Source organism: Myotis lucifugus, unplaced genomic scaffold, assembly GCF_000147115.1.
Source record: "Myotis lucifugus unplaced genomic scaffold, Myoluc2.0 scaffold_23, whole genome shotgun sequence".
NCBI lineage: Eukaryota > Metazoa > Chordata > Mammalia > Chiroptera > Vespertilionidae > Myotis > Myotis lucifugus.
In genome coordinates, this window is record NW_005871071.1 from 3343480 (window position 1) to 3349970 (window position 6491).

Sequence of the window (6491 nt, forward strand, 5' to 3'; positions counted from 1 at the left end):
AAAGGGGAAACTGTATATCTCAACTTCTGGGTAGGATGAAAATAGAGGGACTAAAATGATCAACCTCATGTACTTTTTATTTCTTATGTCTTTAGTTCATAAGGTAGAGCTATTCCAAGCAAATCCAGAGGGAGCCAAGCTATTTTATTTTTATTGAAAAATATTTGACATATAACATTGTGCATATTTAAGTTGTACAACATGTAGATTTGATATATTTTTATATTGTAATATGATTGCCATTATAAAAATAATTAACACCTTTTTCATATTGCATAATTATTTCTTTTTTATGGTTGGAATAATTAAGATCTAGTCTCTTATCAAGCTTGATGATTATAATACAACTAGAGGCCTGGTGCACGAAATTCATGCACTCGGGGGGTCCCTCAGCCCGGCCTGCGCCCTCTTGCAGTCTGGAGCCCTTGGGGGATGTCCAACTGACAGCTTAGGCCTGCTACTCATGGGGAGCGGGTGTAAGCCATCAGTCGGACATCCTTAGCACTGCCGTGGAGGCCGGAGAAGCTCCTGCCACTGCTGCTGTGCTCGCCAGCAGTGAGCCCGGCTTCTGGCTGAGCAGAGCTCCCCCTGTAGGAGCACACTGACCACCAGGGGGCAGAACCTGCATTGAGCGTCTGCCCCCTGGTGGTCAGTGTACATCATAGCAACCAGTTGTTTCACTGTTTGGTCGATTTTCATATTAGCCTTTTATTATATAAGATATTGTCTATAATCATTATATGGTGCATTAGATCTTCATGCTGTTTTCTTGAGTAGACATTAGCTTGTAGGGCCTGGGTAGATTGTATAGGTCTATCAGGAAACAAAGCATGACAGTAGGGTAAAGCAGGGAACATTTTCCCTGTTCTTCTAGGAACATAGCATTCTGTATTTGAGGAGTAATGGCTTCAGGGATATGGAGTGCACAGCACCTTTGCAGACAGTGGCACTATCTGGGGATAGGGACCATCAGACAGTGGAAGCCTGAGGTACTGTCATAAAGGTGACTGAGCAAAGGGCATCTGCTGTGGCAGAGCAGGAAAGAAACGTCATGGCAGCTGCTTGAGGGTAACTGCAGAATGTCAAACCCCCTAGCCACTTCCAGAAATACTGGGAGTCAACAAGGGGGAAATATTTAGATCACACATCTATAATAATAAAAGCATAATATTCAAATCGACCGAATGGCTGAACAGCAGATTGACTGTCCGGACAACCTTCTGAACGAAGCTGGGACTGCGAGGGCCAAGGCAGCCAGGGCTGCGAGGGCCTACTCTTGCATGAATTTTGTGCACTGGGCGTCTAGTATCTTCATAAATGGATGAGGGAAAGGGTCAGAATTGGGCTTGTAGTTAAATTAAACATGAAGCATTTGGACTGCGAAATTTCCAGAGTATATTCACTTTTTGCTCACAGCATTGGTATATCAACACAGAGTGCATGAAGCTTTTGTATTTAAATGAAAGACTACATAATTTCTGGTATTATACTTCCCCGTCTCTTGGTGCAGAGAGAAGAAACTCCCTACTCCATATGGTTGTAAGACTCATTATTTGGAAAGTCAGTCTACCTGAATTGCATGGGTGCTGCCTTCTTAGGTAAGATTTTGGTGTGCTCTTCAGGATCACTTGGGAAAGTGTCTCAGGGCTGTGGGTATCTGCTATTGCCAAGTTTGCACAATCCTCACATCAAAAGATGCTGTGGGGTCACTCCAGGATTTTGTAGTCATGGTTGACATAGAAACTGTTGACTGCCCTAACTGGTTTGGCTCAGTGGATAGAGCATCGGCCTGTGGACTCAAGGGTCCCAGGTTCAATTCCGGTCAAGGGCATGTGCCTTGGTTGCAGGCACATCCCCAGTGGGGAGTGTGCAGGAGGCAGCTGATCGATGTTTCTCTCTCATCGATGTTTCTAACTCTCTATCCCTCTCCCTTCCTCTCTGTAAAAAAATCAATAAAATATATTTTTTTTTTTAAAAAAAGAAACTGTTGACATAGAAACTGTTGACAGGTGGTTGCTTGACAAAGATTTATGAAAGCTATTAAGTGCTGGAACATTTACCTAGTAGGAATAGAAGTTATTTGGGGCTGATGTGTTTGTTTTCCCCATGGGATAATGGTGAAGTAAGCAATATATAGATATCCAGCCTATCCTCAAATATGTTCCTGACTCAGAGGCATCGTATTTGGTCTTTCCTTTGACTAAATTGCTACCTGTTGTTCCTATCTCATATTTTTCTTACTTAATATATTTGTTCCTTTTCTCTCTCTGATCCCCATAAGAACATGTGTCAGAAAAGTGGACCTGAACCTTCCCTGTCTTGCTCACCTCTCTATCCCTGTCATAAGATGATACTTGGCAAATGGTAGACAATCAAAAATAATTTTAATACCATTTGGAAATATTTTAATAGAAGACTTGGTAAAACAGAGTTTCATGTTAGGTTGTGTTTTTTTCTTTCTTTTAAAAAATTATTTTGAACTAATTTTAGAAAAATTGCAAAAATTCTGTAGAGGATTTCCATAAAATTTTAGCCCATCTTTCTCTATTTTAATATCTTACATAAACATAGTATAATTATTGAAATCAGTAATATCAATTTAATACGTATACCAATAGTAACAATGTAATACTGTTAACTAATCTACATACCTTATTCAAATTTCATTAGTTTTCTTATAATGACCTAGATTGGTCTAGGAACCAATATCAAATTCCACATTGCTTTTAGTTATCGGGTTTCCTTAGTTTACAATCTGTGACAGTTCCTCAGGCTTTTTTTTGTGTCTTTTCTCACCCCAATCCATTTGAGGAGATTGGTCAGTTTTTTGGAGAATGATCCCCAATTCAGGTTTCCTGATGTCTTCTTATATTAGATTTAGGTTATATATTTTGGCAAAAATAGCACAGAAGTGCTGTTGTAACCTTCTCATGTATCATTTCAGGGGTACATGATATTGACTGCATCATCACATCATCCTGTTACTGTGATGTCAATTTTGACCACTTGCTTAAGGAAGTGTCTACCACAGTGGTTCTCAACCTGTGGGTCGCGACCCCTTTGAGGGTCGAACGACCCTTTCACAGGGGTTGCCTAAGACCATCGGAAAACACATATATAATTACATATTGTTTTTGTGATTAATCACTATGCTTTAATTATGTTCAATTTGTAACAATGAAAATACATCCTGCATATCAGATATTTACATTATGATTCATAACAGTAGCAAAATTACAGTTATGAAGTAGCAACGAAAATAATTTTATGGTTGGGGGTCACCACAACATGAGGAACTGTATTAAAGAGTCGCGGCATTAGGAAGGTTGAGAACCACTGGTCTACCATGTTTGTTCACTGAAAAGTTAGTTTCTTTTCCTGTAGTGTTTGCTTAATGGTGATCTTCTGTTTCTATCATTGCTTACACTTATTGATCAGAATTCTTCTCTAAGTAATTACTACATCTCTCCCCTACTTATCTTTTCAGTTATCAATATATATAAAAGCCTAATATGTAAAGAGTCCCCTCAGGAGTTTGACCAACCGGCTGTTCAGTCACTGGCTATGACATGTGCTGACCACCAGGGTGTGGCGAGGAATGAAGGAAGGCCCCAGTGGCAGCCGGCAGCCACTATGGACCCTACCTGTGTATGAATTTTGTGCACTGGGCCTCTAGTGTATTTATATGTAGAGCTGTGGATTCATGGATATTTATTTTATTCTATTGGATATAATCCAATATTCTCATCATTTATTTTATTGTTCTAGTTTATTGGTCTATTTCTCTTTTCTGTTATTTTGAGTATCAGCAATGTCTCTATTTAAATTAAGCTGAGTGTGTGGTCTTTGCAAGATATATTTTCTCCTTCTTTTTTTGTATTGTTTTAGGAGGAAATAATGAGAAACAGGTAGCTAGGTGGTTGCCATTGTCTTCAGCTACCTGGGTTGAATTTTTTATTTTTAAAAAGTCTTGAGTCTTACGCTTAGCAAAATTGTGGTTTATTGTAAGTTATGCTTATACTTTTTCTAAGTTTTTCTATCTTGATTTCTTTTCCTCCTGGATGTAGGCAGAATAAAATATAAATAAAATTTAGGTTGGGAATTAAGCTTGAAAGTTTAGAGGCTGACAGGGATAGAAAATAAGAAAAGGGGCTGAATAGTTGTAGAAGAATAAGTTTGGAGAAAATTAAGAAGAGTCTGGAAAAAAGTTAAGGGCAGGAGAAGAAGGCTGAAGTAAGGCTGATAGGAAAGAGGGCTGAGCAAGGAGGAAGGAGAGCAAGCTGACTCACTGTGCCCCTTACCTGTCCTGATGGGGTCTCAGCATCCAGGGCTGTGACCCCATCTAGATTGGAGTTGCCTGACTCATACTATCTTCACTCATATCCAGGCTCTACCTTCAAGCAGATGAAGTCCTTCTGGATCTTTGACAAGACCATTTATCAATCTCCATGGAGGGAAAACCCTTTCCCTAACTGATCCTCTGAAAATCTCAGGTATTCACCTGTCTACATCTTTCCATGTGCCTGGGGCACCTTTCACATGGGAAGTGCCACCATCTTAATCCCTAGAGTCTCATCTTCCCCTTTGCTAATGCCTGTGTATTTGCAGCTGTTAACGTAAAAAACCACTGAAACCTGTAAAAAATTTCTGTGAGTTTGAGCCAAACTGTCGACATATGCTGGGAAGCAGAACCTCAACGAATTGAGATAATGCTCCGGAGAATGGCGGGGTTACATTTGTGTTTATACATTTGCAACCAAAGGAGGGACATAGGTGGGTTACATGAAATTCATTGGTGATAGATTAAGGAGGAGGAATAAAGCAAAGCAGGGGAAACCCCTGGGATTGGATAAAAAGTAAAATGATGGACACATACTTAGGTGGGTGCAGGATCAATTAACATGATAATGAAGGAATTTGTGGTATCTGTCCTGGTGCCCAGCACATTTGGTTGTGCCCCAGGGGCTCCAGAAAAAGGGAAGTTACAAGTTACCCAGACATTTCAAGGGTATGTTATCATAGATGCAAAAAGACAGATAGGCTCAGTTAAGGTAAAGGTTGACCTTGTCAGGGAAGATACCGGCCTAGGACATAACTGCCCACCATAACTGCTTTTAAAGTTTAATTTCAGACCATCCTTTGTGGTTACTTTAGGTCTCTTGAGTTTGCAAGACTGCCATGCAGGCCTCCTCTGAGCTTATCAGTTCAGCATGTGGCCCCTTTCGTCCACACAGCTTTGCTTCAAAACCTATTGGTACTTTGACTACCCATTCTTATGCCGTTCACTTTCATTTTAGCTTTAGTTCATTTGTAGTAATTTGTTAATAACTAATGGGTTCTTATAAGTAAGCCTATTAAATGTCAGGGTCTGTGCTAGCAGTCATAAAGAATATAGAAAAGCTTTATGTACAGTGTATACCCTCATATTTAGCATGAAACATATACTAGTAATCATAAAAAATATAGTACAAGGCAGAAAGTACAGAAAAAAGGCCTTGATATTATCTCCTTTTCTATATTTGTTTTATGTTCAACTTGAGAAAGGGGAGAATGGAGATGGTTTTGGGGAGGAGATGTCATCATTTCCACCTCCCCTCCCTCCACCTCCACTTAGTCTTCTTGCTCTAGAGTCTTCTCTTCACTGTCTCAAATTTGACCATTGCCTGGCTGTGACTTTGTTCTTTAAGTAGGCCAGGTTTCCCTGATCACAAAAACATTGAGCTGGCCTGTCACCGTTATTCAGGGCCCTCAATTCTCCATTGAACTCTTTGTTTTCATCTGGCTGTCTGTAACTATTATTATTTTGTTTATGCAGAGGGAGGGGAGGATGTAAAGCTCTCAACTCTGAGTAGGATATTTAACAAACTCTTGGCTGAATTGTGAACCCATGGATTAGAGACTGACTGAAGGAACCGTATGAGACAAAGGATATAATCCTTTGTGTCATTTAAAAATGACAGAATTTTTGGTAGATTCTCCTGGAGGCTGTGATTTGGGCCTGAGGTAAGGGGAGATTTTGTTCTACCATTTTAACCCCTAACTTTAGATCTTGGGGGCAGTCTTAAAAACATAAAAAGTACGCTCTAAATCTCATCTCCTCGCCATGTAAATAGAGGTTTGAAGTCTGCCTCATTAGACTTGAAGGATAAGGGAGAAAGTAGATGGACTATTATTTTTTTTTCAAGGCAGTGGTACTTACCACCAAAATAGTGAGGTCCAAAGCACCTTGTTACCATCCCCTCAGCCTGCATTGTTCTTTTCAACACTGTCCTTTTCTGGGGAGTGCGCTATAGGAGGGGAGACCTACGCAGAAACATGAGGACAGTGGAATATGGCTCACAGCCCGGTACAGCCCATCTAACCTATCTTCCATGCCTTTGCACAGAGCTGCCTCTGTGTGTGTCTGCCAAACAAAAATTTGTGCTGAAGCCATAACTGTTAACCTTTCAACCTGTGCCAATACACAGCTTTATTTTGACTTTTATTCTTAC